At 46.1% G+C, this 23,064-nt stretch overlaps 1 protein-coding gene across 2 annotated transcripts in view; it reads right to left on the bottom strand.

Moving 5' to 3' along the window:
- Positions 1 to 23,064, bottom strand: part of Cdh13 (cadherin 13) — a 1,096,387-nt gene that overhangs the window by 371,863 nt on the left and 701,460 nt on the right. The window lies entirely within an intron of this gene.

Genomic DNA, 23,064 nt, shown 5'->3' with positions numbered 1-23,064 from the left:
TGCGAATGGACATTTAGAAAAGAGATTCACTTATTCACCAGCCAGTCAGCGTCCCGCCTGTGTGGAGACCAAGTGTTTGTCGCTCGACAACCACTTTGTACCGACCGCATAAACTCAATTCTGATCTTTCCAGGTGCAATGTCTACTTTATTGAGATTTATAGAGAATCCTGGGAATCCTTGGGAAACCTGACACTTACGTTTATGCTCCTTCTCTCAACCTCTCCCTTAAAATATGTCTTGGTCAAAGTTCCATTTCTGTGAAGAGACACCATGGCCACAGCAACTCTTATAAAATAAAGCATTTATTTGGGGCTTGCTTATATTCAGAAGTCTGGTCCATTATCAGCATGGTGGGAAGTATAGCATCACGTAGGCAGACATGGGGCTAGAGAGGTTAACGAGAGTTCTATGTCTTAGCAGGCAGCAGGGGGAGAGAGAGAGAGAGAGAGAGAGAGAGAGAGAGAGAGAGAGAGAGAGAGAGAGAGAGAGAGAGAGAGAGAGAGAGAGAGAGAGAGAGAGAGAGAGAGACTGGGCCTGGCTTGAGCATTTGAAACCTGAAAGTCTCACCCCCGAGTGACACACTTCCTCCAAAAAAAAGCCACACCTCCTAATGGTGCCAGGTATTCAAATCTATGAGCCTATGGGGGTCATTCCTACTTAAGTGAGCACAAATTAGTTTCCTGATCCCATTCAAATCTTTCTAGAATTAATAATACAACTTTTCCTAGAGCCCAAACTTTCCCTCTCCATTTAATGGCCTATTCATGGTTAAGTGTATACATCCAGTTTCAGGAACCTTATGCTTTTCACACTCCAGTAGGCTGTCCTTCCTGTGATGAAAACCCATATTTATTTTTTTAAAAGATACATTTGTATTGTTTTTAATTATATGTATGTGTGTGTCTGCATGTAGGGGGGTGTGTTGTGTGTGTGTGTGTGTCTTTGTGTGTGTCTGTGTGTGTGCATGCAGTGGTCAGAAGAGGGCATCCAATCCTTTGGACCTGGATCTACAGTGGCTGTGAATTGTCTAGTGTGGGTTCTGAGGTCCACGCCTGAGTCCTATTCTCTGTGACTGTAATATGTCGTATGTGCTAGGTATGTGTTGAGCCCTCTCTCCAGCCCCCAAATCTGTATTTCTCATTGTGGCTTTTAGGAAGTTTTTTTTTTAATATCCAGCTGTTTCTTACCTGCAGCTTCATCTCACTAATCTGGTGTCTCAACCACTATCTAGCCAAAGAAATCTGGGAATTGCCTAATTGTAATGTTTCATGGCCAGTGTCACTGCCCACCCTTAGATGGCTCTCTCCATAAATGACACCAGGAGACCATGAAGACACCGAGTCATTCTATAATAAAGGCTAGATCTGAGGGAATAGAGGAAATCTTGCCTGGTGATTGTGGAGTCTCAATGTTACACCCCAAGATGTCATCTAAGCCTGACCTCAGAGTCCTGTGCTTTTCCTAGAGCCCTGAGTTGAAGATCCTGGATGAACCTGAGAATTACAGAGGGAGTTTCCTGTCTCCTTCCTTTTCCTCCCTAGTTCAACAGAGAACAATGGTTGCCCTTAGTATCTCATTTTGTGTGACAGCAATAGGACCAGCTGCCACACTGAAATGACAGCAGCCGCAGAGAGGGAAGGGATGAAAAGGTCCTAAGTTCTTGAAGCTTCTGTACTAGCTCTGTGAAGGCCTCTGGGAGTGTGCCCTTCTGCTGACCTCCCAGCTGGAGGAAACGTCTTTTCTCACTTAACCTGAGACGCTTTTTGAGTCAAGATGTCTGCGACCTGACACTACAGTATCTTCACTTCCCTGCCTTCTCTGAGCTCCCCTGTGATGGCACAACATGCCAATGAGCAGCAGCGTTGGATGCGTTTTTGTGGCGCGAATGACGCACAGTCAAGGCAAGCCAGACGATGGCCAGTGACGTTGAATGAAGCACCAAGGTGACTGATGGGAAAGACGAAGGGTCCTTCAGAGAAGGGGGGTGGTGGGACTGTGGGCCGGGAAGGATGGTGGCTCCCACAGAGATGGGAATGTCAAATGTGCCTGCACCGCAGAGAAGGCAGACTGTCTCTACTGGCCTGAGACGTGAGCCAGGACACCTAAAGCAAGGAACGGCTGACTTTAGTTACTTTTCTTATAATCATGTTTTGGGAGGTTGGGGGCCAGCCTGGAAACAACTGAAACATCCCATGAAATGAAATGTTCAAATAGTGGTGTACACATACATACTGAGCTATCTCCTAGCTCCAAGGGTAACAGTTTAAGAAAGAAAGATTGTGTGTGTGTGTGTGTGTGTGTGTGTGTGTGTGTGTGTGTGTGTGTGTGTGAGTCCAGTACCTCCAGAGGCCAGAATAGGGTGTTGAATCCTCTGGAGCTGGAACTATAGGTGGATATGAAATAGCTGATGTGGATACTGTAACCAGTAAAAAACAACATGGTGGCCAAAGCAGTAGGATTTCCATAGGTTCAAGGTCAGCGTCGGCCACACAGAGTTCCAGGCCAGCCAAGTCTATGGAAATACCTTGTCTCCTAAACACAAAAGTAAACAGACAAAAGGATAGTACATGTGACTTGGAAAGACATCCTCTCCACTCAGATTAAACAATAAAGATAAGAATTTCCATTCAGATTAAGTATAACAGGTCACAAAATAGAATATATAGTGAGATTCCATTTTGGTAAAATTAGACATATATTTATACACTAAAAATGTCCAATAGGGGACACAAGGACATTTCTTTTGGATTTTTTTTTTAAAGCTACTTCTGGTTGATTTTCACTTTTTATATTTTTGAGTGCTATTTTTTTAAAACACCAAGCATGTATAATGTTGACTTTGAAAAACAGTAAAGGTTATATGAATTTATTGAGAAATACATAAAGCCAGAAAGATGCCCTAAAGATAACACTTGCCTCTTAATGTCATTATTGGAAAAGACATCAGCTCCGTGGAGTGGAAATTCCTCTACTCCTCTCACTTAACAATCACAGAGATTGAACATTCACATGCAACCCTCGCTGAAACATGCATGGCATGGGGGGGGGGGGATCTGAGCCCTTGGTCTTAAGTCCTTCAGGGCCAAGAGGTCACTCAAGGTGCCATCACTATGCTGGCAATTTCCCAGAAAGACCCATTATCTTATCCTAGCCCAGACCTTGCTTCTTGGTTTCGGCGCTCAGTAACCTCGGTATCTGTGCTGTCACATGATTCTGACCATTATTCAAGGCAACAGAAAGCCACTGGGAACCTGCTTCAGGTCCTTTTCCTTGTGTGAGAGTAAGTTTTGCTGAGTTGTGTTGGATATAGGAATTCATAATGAGAGAGTGGACTGCTGATGGATTAAGGACTGTTTCAAAGGCTGTCACTCGTGGGCTGGAAAACAGGATTAGTCCTGAAGAGTGTGCACTATATTCACAGAGGACCTGAGTTCTGTTCCCAGAACCCACACCATGAATGCCAGCTTCAGGAAACTCACTGTTCTCTTCTGGCATCCGTGGGTACCTGCTGTCTCTGTCTGTCTGTCTGTCTGTCTGTCTGTCTGTCTGTTTCTGTCTCTCTCTCTGTCTGTCTCTGTCTCTCTGTCTCTGTCTCTGTCTCTGTCTCTGTCTCTGTCTCTGTCTCTCTCTCTCACACACACACACATACACACACAGAGAGAGAGAGAGAGAGAGAGAGAGAGAGAGAGAGAGACAGAGAGACAGAGAGAGAGACACACACAGAGAGACAGAGACAGACAGAGAGACAGAGAGAGCAGAATTTAAAATAGAATCAAAATCAAGCCTTTGTTTGTTTTTCAAGACAGGGTTTCTCTGTGAAGCCTTGGCTGTCCTAGACTCATTTTGTAGAGCATGCTGGCCACAAACTCACAGTGATCCGCCTGCCTCTGCCTCTTTAAGCACTGGAATTAAAGGTGTGAGCTACCATGTCTGGCAACTTTTAAAAAAACATGTCATTCTTAGGACTGCAGAGATGACTGTATAAAAGCACTTCCTGCTCCAACATAAGAGACAGAGTTTGGATTCCAGCACCTATGTAAAAGACTGGATGTGGCAACATGTGCTCAGGACACACACACGCGCATGTGCGCATGCGTCCCCCCTTTTTTAAAAAATAAAGGCAACCCCCACTGTCATTCTCACTTACTTAGTTCCATTATGAAATATACAATATTTGTATCTGCACTGATGTTTCCTAACTTTATTCCTTTTCCTTTTTCTAGCACTGTAGACTAGACCTGAAGCCTGGCACAGACTAACAAGCAGTCTGCCATGAGCTACATGCCAGCCTTGCTTTCACTTTCCATTTTGAGATGTGGTTTTGCTAAGTTCTCCAGGTTGGTCTTGAACTCACTTTGAGGTTCAGGCAGGTCTTGAAATCAGTCATCTTCCTCAGATTTCAAAGTAGCTGGGATAACAGGTGTGGCCCAATGCCATCTTTTTTCTTGGCAGAACCATCATATTCCAGGACAAGAGTATGGCTTGTTCTTGCTATGGTTCCAGGCAGTTAAAGATTCCAGCTCGAATGTCTACCTGTTGGTCTATTTGGGATGCTTGTTTGGGTAACTTCTTCATTTCCTCATGCGCAGAATACACACTAAGCATTTTTGTGCCAAACCCTGTTTCCATGGAATCCCTGTTTGACCTTGGAGAGTGTCGGGATCTATTTGGCTGACAGCCTGGAGTGTATTATATATCAAGGGCTCTCCAACATGTTGGCAAAAGCATCAGACTTTAAGGACCACTGAGAGCAGTGCTCAGCATATGATAGACATCCGAAACATAATGGAAGGAAGACAGAACACACTGGAGTAAGGCATGTGATTTAGAACATTGGAAAAACTGTGTGTGCTGCCTTCCTGCCTCTCCTTATCTCTCCCACTCTTTCGACCCCCCAACTTGCACCGCTGCAATGGAAGCAAACCCACAGCCTTCCAGGTGTCACTCTGTCCTTCACTGCATCTTCCACAGTGCTATGTCCCAAATCTACATCTGATTCCCACTATTGCTGTAGTTATCCATCTCCAAGGGTGCCCTTGTTCTTCCAGTATTTATTCTCGATCCATGGAATATTCCAGACCACCATGAAGCTGAGTCCTATAATGACAGAGTTAAAAAAAATCTTCCTTTCTTTCCAGGACACTATATGTGAACATATTATCGGGCTCAAACACAATCTGCTATTGTACTTTACATCTAAAGAAAACCATGGAATGTTCGACATCTCCCTCACTGAAGGACTATCTCCTGTGAGCTGAAACAAACCATTCCCTTCCAAGGTGCCTTTGCTCAGTGCTTTATCTCAAGTTCAGAGCAGCAAACTGACTCAGGAGGTGGGTCCTGAGAAGCTTGTCTTCTGCAAGGACTGAGACCATCTGTACCGAAAACCACACCATGAGACTGTCCGTGCACCCAGAAGCACCTGGAAGCTTCTGCAACTGAGAGATTTTATTTTATGCCGGAGTTTCGCTTTTTGAAGGGCTAACAGACACAGCCAGATGCAAACATAATTTTTCCATTACGAATAGTCTATCCTTGGCTTGGAGACCTTGCTGTTGCTTTAGGCATATGTCTAAGAGAGAGATTCTGACTCTTCTCAAGGTGCAACAGTCACATCTATATAAAATGTACCTGGGCACAGTTAATACTGGTTTCAAACCTGAGAGGACCTAGAATCGCCTACGAGACAAACTTCTTGGTGACTCTGCGAGAAAGCTGCTAGACTAGATTAGCCAAAGTGGAGAAGAAGCCCAACCTTAACTGTGCGTAGCATCCCTTTGTGGGCTCAGATGTTAGACTTAGATGAGAAGGACAGCTGAGCGCCACCATTCATCTCTCTCACTGCTTCCTGGGCGGCAGATGCAATGGGACCAGTTGCTTCATGCTCCTGCGGTTGTGAGTTTTCTGCCATGATGGACTGGATCCCCTCAAACCGTGAGCCAAGATAAGCCCGTTTGTTCTTAAAGTGCTCTTGTCAGATATTTTGTCCCAGCGATGGGACCATGATTAATGTAAGGACCTACTGTAGCTCCAGGGAAGCTGTGATGTCCCTACCAGGGATGGCTGTCTTTGTCATTGCTGCCACCAAACCCAAGCAATGCAAAGCTAGGACCACCCTAGGCTAAGCCGTTCATATTTAACACCTCCCCAAGCAGCTCCTAACTAACATGTGGCTTCCTGTGCATTGTTACCTGCATAGAATAAAAGTCTTGGCATATTAGTTTAGTCCAATCAATTATTGCATTCCTCATTACAAATCAATATATTTGCATCTTCGTTCATGCCTCCTTCATCTCTCAGGAGACTGGCTAGCAAGAGTTCATCCCCAGGAAAACAAATCACCCCTGCATGTAGACATGAAATCAAGCCTCCAATTCTGTAAAGGCACCTCCACCATGGATAGCTGATGTAGATGAAGGTCTTATTCCAAGGAGCTTTGCACAGAAGACAGCTGACCAAGATGACTAGGAACTCCAGGTCTCCCTTCCCTGACAGGTAAGGTTGCCCTCCAAACTGTCCTCTGAACAGGACCCATCCTCCAAAGTCACTAAGAGCCCAAGAGGGCAAGGGCAAGGGCAAGGCCAGGTGTGTGTGTGTGGGGGGGGGCAGCTGCCAGCGCCGTGATCCTTCTGCAAACTCTCACTGTGAAAATCTCCCATTAAAGGCTGGCTGGCGGCTGACTTCCCATCAGAAGGTTTGGGCCTTATCAGATGCGATGAGTGTAAAAAAACCAACGTAAAAGCCCTATGCATTTTCTGTCGCCGATAATCCAGTTTTAAAAGGAACCTTCCCATCGCAATCGAGTGGAATACAGTAATTATTACTGAGATAAAATCTAATGCAGTCTTCATTTCTGTTATGTAATTGACCCAAATAGCTGGTTAGTCCTTCCGTGCAGGGGACATGCTTAATTATAAATTCAGTCATTTACCCAATACCCAAATCCATGCTATTGAGCCCGAGGATCTAATTACCCAACAAGGGTTGTAAAACACCCGCTTCTGAAAGCAAATTCATTTGTTTCATAAAATTACTTAATTCTTATTAATATGTTCGTCCAAGTAAGTATAAATAAGGAAAAGGAATCAGAGACAATCAAGGAAAGTAATGGAACCATTCAAGCTTTTCGAATCCTGATTTTCTGAGTAGACCCTGAGGATATTCATGGGGATCTGGAGCTAATTGACAGTTGTTTTTCTTTAATAAACATTCCAATGATTTCACTTCAAATATTCATAAATATTTTTATCATCCAAAGCAAACTACCAACTTGGTGAGATTCTTCTGGCCTTACCTAGGAACTGTGTGGCTCTTGTATGATTTAGGCATGTTTGTTCCAAACAGGAATGAAGGCTGCAAGCCTTGGGCACAGCTGGACTCCGTCTCATCTCCGTGACTGCACATTGTCTGCATGCACAGAGCTCCCCTAACAAATGCAAGGTGGGGTGAGGTGGGGTGAAGTGGGTTTAGGTAGAGGTGCAGAGAGGTGAGTTGAGGTAGGGTGGGGTAGGGTGGGGTGAGGTTGGGTATAGTGAGGTAGGGCGAGGTGAGGTGGAATGGTGTGGTGGGGAGTAGGATGGAGTGGGGTGGGTGAGGTAGGGTGAGGTGGGGGGAGTGGGGTGGGGTAAGGTGGGGTGGGATGGGGTGATATAGGGTAAAGTGGGGTGGGGTGAGGTAGGGTGGAATAGAATGGGGTGAGGTGGCATGAGGTAGGGTAAGGTGGGGTGGTGTGGGGTAAATTTTCAGCAGTTTATAGGACAACAAGATTCCAGAATTTTCTGCTCCTAGAGAGTCAAGCCCCATCCTTGACCTTGGTCAGTACATAGAAGGCTAACACTAGGCCCTATGAGAAGAAAAGCAGAGCCCACCAGGAGCGGCCATGTTAAATAAAGCCACTTCTAAGAGCCTCTTGGTATGAAGGAGACCATACCCCAAACTCAACGGTGCAGCGACGAGACTTTCCTGGTGTCTGCATTTATTTATCTTGAAACAACTGCCAAATAGTGAGAGTTTAAGCAGAAACTCAGTGTGTACAGTGGCTCCTGCCTGTCAAATCCTAGCACCCAGGGGCTACAACTATCTTCGAGAAGGCTGGTGATTGGCTTCCTATCGGAGGAGTGGTCCCATTCTGGACTACAGAATGAGGTCCTGTCTCAGTTATCCAAAACCAAATGGAACCAAAACAAAATACCATCATCAATACCAACAACAAGAAAACCAAAGACACTCCACCGAAACAAAATCTAAGGCACTGGCCTTATGCCCTCTTAAATGTGTACCTTCTGTGGCAAATGTGAGTGAAAGTGACACCAGCCTGGTGTGAAAAATGACACTGAGGGGACAGTGACGTGGTACAGGGGTCTTTGCAGCAGGAGCCTGAGAAGTTTGATACCCAGGACCCATGCAAAAAGCTGGACATGTAGTGTGGGCCTACAATCTCAGCATTCTCCTGGAGAGATGGGTGATGTGGAGAATCAGCCGGAAGCTCTTAGGCTGAGCCAGCTGTGTAGCCTGGAGTACACAACAAAGTAGTGTCATAAACAGAAGAGGGTGCACCTCAACAAGATGGAGAGAATTGACTCCTTCAGATTATTTTCTGAGTTCCACACACTTGTACTTTGGCATGTACATATCAGTTCTTTCCTCTCTCTGTCTCTCTCCCTCTCTGTCTGTCTGTCTCTGTCTCTGTCTCTGTCTCTGTCTCTCTCTCTCTCTCTCTCTCTCTCTCTCTCTCTCTCCTAAGCCTTTGGCTCTGGAGATAAATCCAGCCCCAGCCCCACATAAACATTAATGCAAGCATGATTAAAAATGATGCAATAACCATGCACATTGGAAAATAATTTGGGGAACACTCACTTGGTCAAGGTGACATTAGCTATATGAAAATAATCATAGAAAACATTCCTGGAAGACATGACAGACCAACTGTGTGAGATGAATGAAGGCCGCTGAGGGCATTTCTCTGAATAATTCAACCCAGAGTCGGCTTGAATTACCCACCTCCTTGGCTGTAGCCTTCATGATTAGTAGTTGGGGTGGTTTTATTCAGTCACGTTACACGAGGGAGGGGGCCACCAGGAAAGCTTTCTTTGACATTTCTGGAAATTAATCTAGCACTGTGTATCTTCTTTCCCTTAGCAATACATGGGAATGCAAATAAATGCTGTTTGTAGGAATCGAACATCTCCTCTGGGAAGTTAATGGTGGGTGGATGGGTATGGGTGACTGTGCTGCATGGACATCAGGAGGTGACAGTAATATGGGACAACACTCCTTGTCAAGCCAGAGCCATTTGCAGCCTAGAAGCAGAAAAAGGGGTCCAGTAAACTCAAGAGTTGGGTGAGGGATTTCCCTTGTATCTATTTTGTGTGTTTTCATCTGCAGCTATGTCTGTGCACCATGTGTGTGCAGTACCCAAAGAGGCCAGCAGAGGGAGTTGGATCCCCTGGAACTGGAGTTCTGCTTTTAACTGTGGGTGTGATGTGACCAGCTGTTTTAACATCCTGTCACTTTGACTCTCCTGTTACAATGGGCTGTGATCTAGAATTGTGTGCTAAAATAGCTCCTTTCTCCCCTAAGCTGCTTTTTGTCAGGCTTTTTTTTTTTTTTTTAATCACAGTGAATGGAGGAGGATCTAGCCTATTGTGGGTAGTCTCCATCCCTAGGTTGGTTGTCCTGGGTTTTATGAGAAAGCAGGTTGGGCCAAGGATGAGGAGTAAGCTAATAAGAAGCATCCCTCCATGGCCTCTGTATCAGCTCCTGTCTCTAGGATCCCGCCCTGATTGAGTTCCTGTCCTGACCTTCCTTCAGCGATGGACAGTGATATGGACATGTAAGCCAAACAAACTGTTTCCTCTCCAAAGCTGTTTTTGGTCATGGTGTTTCATCACATCAATAGTGACCCTAAGACACTCAGGCTGGCCTAAGACTCACTATGTAACCAAGGATTCTTGGCCTTCAGGTCTTCCCACTCCAGTGGGTCTCACCCTTCCTAGTGCTGTGGCCCTTTAATACAGTTCCTCATGTTGTGGTGACCCCCCAGCCACAAAATTATTCCATTGCTACATCATAACTGTAATTGTGCTACTATATGAATCATAGTGCAAAATTCAGGATATCTGATATGTGATCTTCAAAGAGGTAGTGACCCACAGGTTGAGAACCACTGCTCAACTCCCCACGCGCACACACTCAAGTCCTGAGATTACAAATGTACACCCATCATACCTGGCTTTCTAAACAGGCAAATCCATTTGTAAAAGACAGTTCTCCAAGAGGGCAGGTCCTGGTTCCAGATGTTGGTGATTAATCTCTGGGTTCAAAGCCACAGAGAGGATGTTTCTGGTAGTCACAGAAAGTAAAGCCATTGTGTCCATGCTAGTGTCATGATAGACATGACATTATCCCCATCTTACAGGCAAGGAGACTGAAGGACCAAAAGGCTGAGCCACTCAACTTGGGATAAGCAGCTTGTAAGTGTTGTGGTTACTCCTGGGATTGAAGAGAGCTTCAGCATCACAGAGATGAAAAAGTCCACCATGCTGAGTGTTCAATGTATGACTATGTATACACAAGGGCATGTGTTCGTGTGAGTTCATGTGTATGTAGGAATGCATGTATGCCTGTGTGTGTGCGTGCAATCATATGCACGTGTGTGTGAGTCTGGCAGAAGTCAGCCTATGTGCTGTTCCTTGGGCTCTCCATCCTTTACCTTGAGACAGTGCCTCTTACCAGAACTCACCAAGTCAGGCAGGCTGGCTGGCCAGTGAACCCCAGGGAGCCATCTGCCCTGTCTCTACCTTCCCAAGTCTAGTTTTTTGTTTTTGTTTTTTTTTTAATTTTATTTTGCTTTTATACAGAGTCTCAGTATATAGTACTAGTTGTCTTAGAACTTACTATATAGACCAAGCTGGCCTCAGACCTAGAGACATCCTCCTGATTTTGCCTCCGTTAAAGGTGAATACCACCACACCCAGCTTAGGCAGACTAAAGTCTCATGAGGTTGGAAGTCACATAAGTCACATAAAAACAATCTCAGATATATATATATATATATATACACACACACATATATACATACATATACATACATACATATATACATATATATGTGTGTGTGTATGTGTGTGTGTGTGTATATATATATATATATATATTTATATATATATATAATTTTTTTTTTTTTTAAAGATGAAGTGCCGAGGTAAGCCTTTAAAGTCACGGTTTCAGTCCTGGCTGTATACCAGAATTCACTAAAGAGTTAAAAAATATGGGTATCTGGGTCCCTCACAAGAGCTGACCCCCGGAAAACCAGAAACATGTCCAGTCCACTGATGCTAAGCATATTCTAAACAAGTCTAGGGAGAAGCTGTCAATGGACACCCCAACAAGAAGATGAATCTAGCTGGGTCCCACTGTCACGGCTGTGATTTCCAGCAGGAGACCCAAATGTCCATGCTTAGTTATGCACCACTCTTTTCCCAGGCATAACCCAGTTGTCACGCATTCATATGCAGACAGTGAGCTCTTCCTGGCCCTCGCCTCCAGCAGGAATTTGAAGCCTGGGAGCAGGCAACAGCCCACAATGCTTTTCACTAAAGACTCATTTGATAAATGTAGGATTTTCCACATTTTTGCTTGTTTCAAAAGGGCAAGGCATGGTGGTGCTGCAAGCCCTCCAGGGAGCTGTAGCAAGCAGGCAGTTAATGCAAGCCCAGGTAGGCTGATTTTTCTCCTGGAACACAATTGACATCTCCATTATGCAAATCTAGGCAAATGCTCAAAAGGATGCAAATCCCATTGTCTTTCCAGGCCAGTATCCCTCGATGTTTTAGACTGTTGGTTTCATCAACAGCGTTAATTTCCATTCAGATCCCACATTTCAAGTGATTGGCACACAGCTGCTCCTTTCTGTAGAGAAAGGGAGACGCATCCACTTGAGTTTTATGAAAGGGAACGTAATTTGTCTTGGGGTTGTGAGATATTTGTCGAAGACTCTTGGGGAAAAGGTTAGGCAATCAACTCCCATACGTAAGTCTTGAGACTCATGTTTTCTCCCCTCCGGTAGATCTCTTAAAGGCCCTGGGCTAGCAGTTTGCTCAGTGTGAGGGGCGAGCTTGTGGGGGCTTCTGAGGGGCCCAGGTAGCCTCTGTGTATCTACTTCCTACTTCCTTCTTCTTTCCTGCCTCTTATTAGTAACACGATCTACCCGATGTACTTCCTGCCTGACTGGATCGCCTCCACCTCCAGCTAGTGTAGACCTCAGCCTCTCTGCTTGTCCATTTGCAACATTCCCTGTGATGTGAGGTTGTTAAAGACTAAAACCTACCTGGTATAGTGCAGACTTGCCCTGGGGGACACCTCCCACAGCTCTCAAGGATGGACACTAACTGGTGAGTTAGTGATGCAGTGTCCTAGGGGAAGTGAGAAGTCTGAGGAGCTGAGTTCAGTATCCAGAAGCAATGTCTAAAAGAACCAGGCTTAATGACACTGGCTTGCCTTCCCAGGGCCCAGGGCCGGGAAGGTGGACATGAGTGGATCCCTCATGTGGTCCCTGCCCAGGCAACCTAGCCAACTTGATGAGTTCCAGGTCAATGAGAGACACTCTTGAAGGATTGGTTTTAGCAATCAGAGGGGTCAAGGACACCACAAGAAAAATGACCCCACAGAACCAACGAACCAGAGCTCATCGGGGCTCACAAAGACTGAGTCTGCAACAATCTGGAAGCCTGGATGGGTCTGACCTAGGCCCCTGTGCATAGATTTTCTCCTTGCCTAGCTTAGTGTCCCTGTGGGACACCTAACAGTGGGGGAGGGGGCTGTCTCTGACTCTCTTGCCTGCTTTGGGAGCCTCTTCCATCTGCTGGGTTGCCTCATCCAGCCCTGATAAGAGGCCATGTGTCTAGTCTTATTATAACTTGATATGCCCTTTGGTTGCTATCCCTGGGAGGCCTGAAAGGAGGAGGAAGAGAGAGGGAGAGGCGAGGTGGCTGGAGAGGGACTGGGAGAGGAGGAGGGAGGGGAAACTGTGGTCAGGATGTAGTATATGAGAGAAGAATAAATTTTAAAAAAATAATAAAAACAAACCAAAAGCCCAAGGTAGGGGCTGGTGAGATGGTTCTACAGGCAAATGTATTTGCAGTCAAGGTCAACGACCTGAGTTTGGTACCTAGGACCACGTGGTGAAAGGAGAGAGCTGACCCCTGAAAGTTATCCTCTGACCTCCATGCAATGCACAGATGTCTAAAACTAAAGTAAAACAAACAACAGAAGAAAACTGGCCTCAAGGTCAATACTCAAATGCCAAATATAGTATTTCTTTTCTAGACCACCATTACTGGAGGTGTTAGGGAGCATATAACTAATGAAACCTCAGAGTTTGGAAAGGACGGGCTCAGTTACAAAGATGAGTAATGTTGGAGCTGGAGACCAGAAAGAAAAGATTAACAAGGAATTATTGTGCTTACCCGGATGAAATTCTGTTTGCTATGGATTTTCTGCATTAAGGTTGAGCCTGCCTTTAAATTTCTGTTCTTTTGGGGGGTTTTTGTGAATTGATTCTGAGACTTGAAATGCCACATTAAAACATCATAACTCCTGATTACAGAGGCTTCGGCTCCTGAAAGGAGTGTGCGTCTGTCTTTACATGGTGTGCCCCAGTCTGGGCCAAGCTGGTGACCTTCATGTCCTATGGGGACTATCTGGTGGTTAGCTTTTAACTGGTCGTCAGCTTGCTACAACCTAGAATCTCCGAAGATGAGACCATCAGTTGAGGAACTGTCCAAACAAGACGCGTCTGTGAGAGTTTGTCTTATCAATTGATATAGGAAGGCCCAGCCCTCTGTGGGTGGCACCATTCCCTAGGCTGAGAGTCCTGAATTATCTAAGGCAAAAGAAAACAGTAGCAAGCAGCCACGGGTGCAGGCTTTCTCTTGTTCTTTTGACTGTGGGTGAAATAGAGCTACTAGAATTAGCCGACTCAAGCTCCTGCAGTCATGAACTCTGTACAGTAATAAAAAGTAACCCTGAATTATAAGCCAAAACGCTGCCTCTCTTCCCTAGGTTGTTTGTGGTAAGAGTGTCTAAGGACAGGATGTGACTGATTTTATCGTAGCCACTTGGGGGCACTGTGGAGCTCCTGCCACTTTGCTTTCCCTGCCATAGCAGACTGTTAGCAAATCATAGGCCTAAGTCTTTTCTTCCTGTCAGGTCCTTGGTGACAGTGGCAGGAGAATGAGTAATTAACAGAAGCCCTCAGGAGTCGGCTCGGGCTCTCAGATGGCAACTTGCACCACTGTACCCTTGTTTTTCTTTTCATGGGGCACACTTCATGTCCACACCCTGACAAGGATAAAAATTTCCATTTGACAGGGGGGCCTTCTGCAGCCTTGCTTTGTGTGTCTATGAAGTTGCTCATGATCAAAGAAAAACATTCTTTACCAAGACAACACTGGACTAGTGGGTGTCCTCTGGACCAGTCAGTCTCTTTGAACTCACTTGTATACATGAGAAAGAGTTGACAATGTTGAGGTAGCTCTAACGTGGTCAGAGGGGAGGAGAGTGAGCATTACCTAGGCCCTGGTGTGAGCACAATCGAATGGCTCTGGAATCCAGTTCCTGCTTTGAAGGCGGAAAAGCAGAACTTCTCAGACAGACACAGCTGAAGGGAGATGGGGGCTGAGTGAGATCTGAGAGAGAGAGAGAGAGAGAGAGAGAGAGAGAGAGAGAGAGAGAGAGAGAGAGAGAGAGATCGGAGGGAGACGGCTGAGCCAAGATCCTTCACGCCATGCCTCCTTGCTCCCCTGACCCCTGAGGACAGTGAACCATGTTGATATTTTTCCTTCTGTAATTCACTGCGTATTTTAGTGTCAGTGTTAAGTGTTAAAATTAGCCGCATGCTTACAACATGTCCCAGGGCCCAGCTGCATCAGTGACCTAGTGAACAAGCCAGAGATCCTTTTTTCAACTCCCCTGTGCAACGGTCAGCCACATCCACAAGGTGACCAGAGTGGAAACTGCTTCAGATTACTTGCTCAAGAGTTCCTTGCCCATCTTCCTCCCATCCCCCTCTGCAGTGCTAGAGACCTCATTCTCATTCTCTCTCTCTCTCTCTCTCTCTCTCTCTCTCTCTGTATGCTCAAGAGTATGTGGAGGTCAGAGGTCAACCTTGAGCGCCATTCCTCCTCAGGTGCTGCCCATCCTGTTTTTTAGGAGGAAGTCTCTCACTAACCTGGAACTAGCTAATCTCTGCCTCTGAGATCTCGCTGCTAGAGGAAAAACTATTTGGACCACCAATGAGGAGCTGGCTTGAAGCAGGCTACTTCTGGGAAGGAGGAAGAGAGAGAAAAACATCCCATGTGATGCGGCTTCTCCGGGACACTTTTCTTCCTCTGTGTGGGACTTGATTAATGAGGACTGTCATCTGAAATCCACAGAGAGGAGCCCACTGATCCTGCCTTCCAGGCAGGCCCTGCTTCTTTGAAAGGTCAAGGAGCCATTCCAAAATAAAAGGAAACACCGAAGGAACCGCAAACTACATCTGAGAAGAGCTGGACGTGGCAAGGGGTCACAACCAGAGCTGACCGTTCTGTAGAGAAAGGGGTGGGGAGGGAGTAGGATAGGATGTGGGGAGAGAGAAGGTGTGGGGGAGGGGAAGGGGGTGAGAAGGGGAGACGTGGAGGTGGGGGAGGGGTGTGGAATGAAGAAACATACATCCGTTCTGTAATGATTATGGGTGGACAGCTGTCCCCAAGCAGGCAGAACCTGCCCCTTCCTTGCTTGGTCACCAAAAGCATTACACCCTCAAGCCCAGGCTGTTACTTTTTCTACTGATTCTAAAATTGCTTTTTAAAAAGATGCATACTGAATTATAATAGACTATATATTGTTACTCACATACTAATGTATCTATTATTTATTAACTATAATATCCATATTCACCAGGCTAATTATGAATATATTCATTATGCTAATTTTGTATGGTGTTATTACAGAGTGCTGTGCTACGGTAGTGTGTGTTTAATACCTGGCCAGTTTCCCGGCAGTTGGTGAACTGACCAGAGAAAAGGGAGAGTGCATTTCTTTCTTTCCTCCTCTTCTACTCCTCCTTCCACTCTCCTCTTTCTTTTCTGTTTTTTTTCCTCCTACTTCCTCCCCTTCCCCCACCTGCCTGCCTTCATATTTATTCATTTATTTAGTATTTTATTTAAGGTGGTCTCATTATAAAGCAATCTTCCTGCATCAGTTTCCTTGGTGCTGGGATTAAATGAATAGGGTACCACACTTGGCTACCCAGGGATGCTCTTAACCTAGGACATCACAAGCAGTTGGAGACAGCCTCTCCTTTGTCTGAAACAAAACAAAAACAAAACAATACCCTCATCCATTTCTTTGTAGACTGGCCCACGGTCTTTAATATCCATCTCAGCTAATTTGCAGAGGCCACCATTTTTGGATATTTGGTGTGTGTCTGACATCACAGTAAACACACTTGAATGGGTAAGTCCATTAAGGCAACAGGAGTGCTCTCTGGGTGTGAGGAGGTACCCTAGGTGTGAAGAGGTTTACCTAGGCTGAGGACTGTCTCACAGGGCGGCTAAGAAAGTTGCCTGTCTGTGGAGGACAGTGTTGCTAACACTGGCTATGGGCATGGTCTTCAAGTCCACAGCTATAGCATTTGTTTCTGCACTGCAATAAACATGGCATCTCTCCTCATCACTCACCCTCATCCAGAAGTCTTAGGGCTTCCATGATTAGCTCTAGCACAGACCTGAGGTATAGGCCATGCTCAATGAAGCATGGCCCCGGGCCTCCAGGGCTCGGTGTTCCAAACAGGAGGAAAGCTGTCGGGTACATACTACTGTATTTAAGACCTTAGAAGGCCAAGGGGTTAGCACAGGTGTGTTGCTAGAGGACCCAGATAGAAGAGACTTTAACAGGCAGAGAGGAAGACCACGGGAAGATGAAACAGTGAAGGAACTATCTGGCAAAGGGCAAGAATCCCAAAAGCATGGATGAAGTGGACACCAATTCTACTGTTGCCTTAGACTCTCCATGGAGCACTGGTTCTTGCACACTTGAGACAAGGTCCCACATAGGTCAGGCTGTCTTTGAACTCTATGTAGCCAAGGATGACCTTAAGTGCTTGATCTTCCTACCTAAAAAACCCAAGTGCTGAGACTGCGGGTATATCTTAGCAGGCCCAGTTTATGCAGTGCTGGAGAAGAAACCCAGGGCTCTGTGCATGTTGGGTAAGCCCTCTACCACCTGTACTTAATCTTTAGCCCTGCAGAATGGCTTTTGGACACACTGAGCCTCACATTCTGAGGTGCATGGCCAACTGGAACATTGACAGTGCCTGGGTTTCTTGCTGTCTTCTAATATCTCCACAGGAGAATCAAACACTCATCCCATAGGGAAGATTTAGGGATTAAGGAGAAATGTCATCCACTGGGACTGAGGGAAGAGGCCCAGCATGCACTGAGCAGCCTAGTCAGATGGAGGAAGACTCCCATTTCTGAATGCCCGGACGCTCTCTTAACTCCCTCAACAAGCCCATGAGGGAAGGAGTGAACAAATACAAAAATTTTAACAGCCATACCCAGAGCTAAAGTGACCTAATATAAGTGAATACCAGATTCGTGAGGCCGCATGGAGACTTGATTAAGCAGATGACAGGCCAAAAATATACTTTAGAGAAAAATCCATCCCTCTGTAGGCCTGACTGAGGAAGGGAGAGGTCCTTAGGAACCTCTGTGGTGGTCCAGGCCCACTGTAAGGGAAGACAGGCTTTCTCAGACAACTAGAGGAAATTACTACTCAGCCAATTTTCTTCTGTGCTGTCTGTTGCTGATTTACAGGAACTCTTTACATATTAAGGTAAAAAAAAAATCAGCTCTAGATGTCACAAAACATTTCTGCTCTGTTGACATTTGTCTTATAAAACACATGGCTTTTAGAGTATGCAGATGTTTTCATCACTCACGTGTTCCTTTTTAAAGAGATATCATGTGTGGTGTATTGCTGTTTAAGCGAATGGGGGTGGCTATGCCCCTGTGTGCGCATGCCTGAGTGGCTCTGAGGTCCATAGTCTGTGTCTTCCTCTATCGCTTTCCATCTTTACTCTTTCAGACAGGGTCTCTCACTGATCTGAAGCTCACTAACTCAGCTAAGCTAGCTGATGGATGGAGTCTAGAGATCCACCCGTTCCCTACCCACCCCATCCCCTCAGCCCCGTGGTCATAGGTGCATGTAATCAGCACCTGGACTTTTACATGGGTTCTGGAGATCTGAACCTTGATCTTGTGCAGCAAGCCCTTTCTTTAGTGGGTTCTCACCCCAGCTCTACCTGCATCTGCTTTCCTCTGTTGCTTCTGGCGTTGGAGTAGTTACTGGCTCTAACCCCATGTGCTCACAGCCTGCCAGGTCCAGGAGGACCTGGGCCCTGACCTTCAAGGAAAGACTGGGCGTCTGTTTCTGGCAATGGTTTCGAGACTGTGACGGCCTCACGCAGCGCTTGAAGGACGTTAAGTTCCTTCTGACCCCCTGGCATTTGTGGTCTGGGGAATGTGCTGTGTGTTTCTTATCAATTTTAAAACAATTATTTCGTGTGCGCATCCAGCAGCCCTTTGGCAGTGGGGATATTTTAAATTTAGGCTCTGGAGTTGGAAGGGAGGCAGGTAAATTTCCACTAACAAATCCTGTGGGAGGGTGTGTTTCTCTCCTCTCCTCTTTAGTTCTGTAAAAATCGTTGACTTACAGCGGCTTAATTGGAATAAATCTCACCCTGATATTAAGCCTGTTTGCCTCCATGAGGTGGATTTTTTTTTTTTTTTTTTTTTTTTTTGTCTCCTGGAGATCTTAAGGCCATTTCCTGTGACTAAATACTCCATTCAAATCTAAGGATCCGAGAACAAGAAAATCTTAGGATAAAAAGCTCCCACACAAAGGGAGTCAGAACCTGAACTGAGAAGATGACTCATCCTTGACAATAAAGTAAAAAAACGGTTCAGAAACTAGCATCCTCTGGGCCAGGTGTGGGGCTTGGGGCCCCTGTTGTGTGCTCCAAGATGATGATGCCTCGGTCAGCACGCGTAGGGTGGTTCTTCCGTACTACCATAATGGAGGTGGGTTGCTGCCTGATGTCACAGCACGATGTATCACTTGCACGCCTGTGGCGTTGGTATGATCAGACCTCCAGCACTTCCATATATGAAGGCGCAAAGGTACTAACCAGTTACTTAGAATATGGATGATGTGACTGAGACAATAAAGACCCTTTCCTGGTTCATCTATTTATTATGCATTGTTTTGAGATGGATCTGTTGTGGCTTGAATGAACAATGTCTCCCATGGGCTCAAAGGGTTTGAGCACTTGGTTATGGATCCCAACCTTTTAGAGAGGTTGCCTAAAACCAATGGGAAATACAGATGATGTTATGAGTCCTAACAGTAGCAACATTACAGCAGCAATGGAATATCTATGCTTGGGGGGTCACACAACATGAGGGACTGTGTTAAAGGGTTGAGGCACTAGGGGGTTTGAGAACTGCTGCTCTGAGAGGTGGACCCACACTGGAGGAAGTATGTCTCCGTGGCGGGCTTCTGGGCCTTATAGTCCCACCTCCTGTCTCTGCTTCTTGAGCGCTGGTGAAATGTGGTCAGCCAGCTTCCTGCTCCTGCCTCCAGCCATGCCTTCTCTGGCAGGGTGGGCTCTATCTCTCTGCAATTGTGGTCCAAAATGAAACCCTTTTGTCCTTATGTTGCTTTTGTCAGGGTATTTTATCATGCAATGGAGAGGAAACTAATGCAGGATCTTACCATGCAGCTTAGCCCCAAAGTACTAAAGATCTCTCTCTGTCTCTCTGTCTCTCTATGTGCCTGTCTCTGTCTGTGTATGACTCTGTCTCTCTCTGTGTGTCTCTGTCTCTGTCTCTGTGTCTCTGTTTCTCTCTGTCTGTCTTTCTCTGTCTCTCTGTCTCTCTGTGTGTCTGTCTCTCTGTCTCTCTGCGTGTCTGTCTCTGTCTCTGTCTCTGTATGTCTCTGTTTGTATAATCTCTGTCTCCTCTGTGTCTCTGTGTCTCTGTCTCTCTGTCTGTGTCTCTGTCTCTCTCTCTCTGTCTGTCTCTGTCTCTCTCTCTCTCTGTGTATGTGTGTGTCCCAGTCTCTTCGTCTGTCCCCCCTCTCTCTCTAATGTCCCAACTCCAAGATGGACTTTTGCTCTCCCCCTCCCCAAATCTCTTACATTAGATCTGTTACATGGCATGATCTCTTAGTGGCACACCCTGGCCCTGGAACACGCCAAAGGTACCCCGAGGCTTTATCCCAAAGCTGTAGCATACCAGGTGATGGTGTGGAGAGAAGCAGGGAGCCAAGACACACACAGAACCCTAAAGACATGCTTAAAGAGGACAGTACCTCAAAGAGATCCTGGTGGACTGCCCTGCAGGATGCGGCTCTTCCTGCAGGGGTGACTCAGTGTGATAAGAAGACGTCAAGCAGAAATCCTCTGAAATGGAGGGGCTTGGGAGGAGCAGAGAGATGCTCTCAGGACTAATGAAGGGTTGATGGCTGACATCCATGTGTGCTTGGACCCTATCAGGTCATGATCCTATAAAGTGGGATTAACTCGGAAATTTGGGTCTAGTATGCCTCCTTCCTTATGTAATTTTTCTGCTATTGCAATTATGTAAATGGTCCTAATGAACCTGTGGTGTTTGTTATGAGCCTTTTCAAGCCATTTGCTAATATAGGATACAAAGCATGAAACAGAACATGCCTCATTAGTCTGTAAACGTCCTCAGGAGTGGTACCTCTGTTTTCCTTCATCCTCCCTCCCTCTTTCTTTCTTGCTTTCTGACTCTCACCCTCTCCTTCTCAGTTCAGCGTCCAGTTGATGTGTGGGAATTATTTGTGGACTTAGAAAGGACATAAACCTAAGTTACTAGTTGCCGTTCATGAAGTAGATGGCGCTTCCTTTCCATAGCTGCGGGGTTTGGCTCTGAGCTTCTGACACTGCCAAGGACAAAGATGGCCCTCTCCTAGACCCTACTACATACATACTCTGCCCCCTTCCGCCCCATCCCTGCTTCTATCCCTTAAGTCTTATCAGAAGGAGATGAAAGCAGAGCTCTTCAGTGGAGCTAGAAAGCCCGGAAGAAGTGCGATTTCTTCATTGCTTTGTTTGCTCTGTGTCGGGGGCCTGGTGGGCTCTGTGTTCATCATCTGAATTCAATTATTCTGCCCAGACAGGAAATTAGCAGCCCAAACTGTCTTTCTATTAGGTAGACATGACCCAACAGCATTTGGAGAGAAAGTATGACGGGAGCCCTAATTTCTCAAGTGTCCTGTAATCAAAAAGAATGAAGTGAGAAAAAGGAAGTCAATATTATCTCAAACTACAGGGGCTCCAGTGTTCCCCCTGCCCAGCTTCATGAAACTGTGAATGATTTAAATGCTCCATAAGGCTAACTGTACATTAATCGGGACATTAATTGGTGCCTACTGGGTGCAAATGCTGTTCTGGGGTGGCGGTGGGATGGGGGTGTAAAGACCCCTCCTCCTGATCGCAGATGGCAATGGGGGTCCACAGACATGGGCAGTGCTGAGGTGGGGCAGGGCTGGAGTCAGAGGAGGGCAGATGGTAGCACCCCGACTTAACAGACACCAGTGGGCTATGAACTGGATTTATCTGCTAAGGAGATGTCCCCAAAACCCTTAACTAGGAACTTGCTTAGGAAGACATTGTATTGTAGCTTATACCACAGGAGGTGGTTAATTAGTGGACCTGGGGTGGGGCCTAGGAATCTGCTTCTCCAACAAACACTCTTGTCCCTGAAGTATTTGGGAAGTGTAAGTTTAGAAGCCAGGGATCCTTCCATCCCATTTACATAATCATTAACTGTGTAGAGTGCACTCAGCAAGTCTCACAAATTAGGCTCCTGCTGTGTGTGGGGCTTTCTCTGGGGAGGGGGGAAGAGCAATCCCTGCCTTGCAGGATATACTGCCTGGTGGGATGTATGGATGTTAATCAAACAGCCGCAGAAGGCACAGTCAAACTGTAAATTGCACAAAGGGCTTCGAGGAGGACACACATTGTGAACTGGAGCCCTGTGGCCATGTTCCCAGGAGAGGAGAGAGGACTGGTCCCCTGGGAGCAAGGGACAATTTATGAGGGTACCATAGCTTCCGTCCTGAGGCCCCACTAAAGGCTTACTTCCTAACTTGTTCCAGTGGAAGATGAAATTTTTAAAAATGGGACTTTATTGATTTATTTATATTTGTTTGTTTGTTTGTTAGGAATTTTGTTGTTGCTATTGTTGTTTGAGACAGGGTCTCTCTCTATAGCCCTGGCTGTCCTGGAACTCACTATGTAGACCGGGCTGGCTTTGAACTCACAGAGATCTGTCTGCCTCTGCCTCCTGAGTGCTGGGATTAAAGGTGTGTGCCACCACACCCATCACTGGAGATGAACTTTTAAGAGGTGGGTCCAGTGGGAAATCTTGCAGGTCATTAGAGGCAGGCCCCGGAAGGCAATAGGACTCCAGAATCTTCTTACTCTCTTTTCTCTTTCTCCTCTGGATAGTGGTGAGCAATATTACTTTGCCATGCTGTGTTGGCACAGACCCAAACCAACACAATGGAGCTGACCCATCAATAACGCTGGGCTGTCATGTGCTGAAATCTCCAAAAAAAGTGAGCTGGAATGACCCTTTTTTTTTTCCCTTTATAAATTGACCAGCTAAGGTATTTGTTACAGTGACAGAAAGTGAACACAGAAGAAGAACATAGAAACAGAAACAGCTGGAAGAATGTGCTCCATGGCTGAGATAAATGATAGCTCTCAGATCCACAGCCCCTGCCATCATCAAAGGCTTTCTAGAATATTCTCTCTACTTCTAACCTTGGCTAAACGCAGGCTTTGCCCTGAGGCCGCCTCCCCACCTGCAGCTTCACCCAACAGCTCTCTCATCACTGAGACTCACAGAAGGGTTGAGACCTTTGTTCCTTCCTTCCTAGGGACACTGGCATGGAGAATACAGAGGACCATCTGGACGTGAAGGAG

The sequence above is a fragment of the Acomys russatus genome, chromosome 26, assembly GCF_903995435.1.
Source record: "Acomys russatus chromosome 26, mAcoRus1.1, whole genome shotgun sequence".
Lineage (NCBI taxonomy): Eukaryota > Metazoa > Chordata > Mammalia > Rodentia > Muridae > Acomys > Acomys russatus.
Note: the sequence above shows the minus strand (reverse complement) of the source record. Positions and strands in the feature narration are given on the sequence as shown.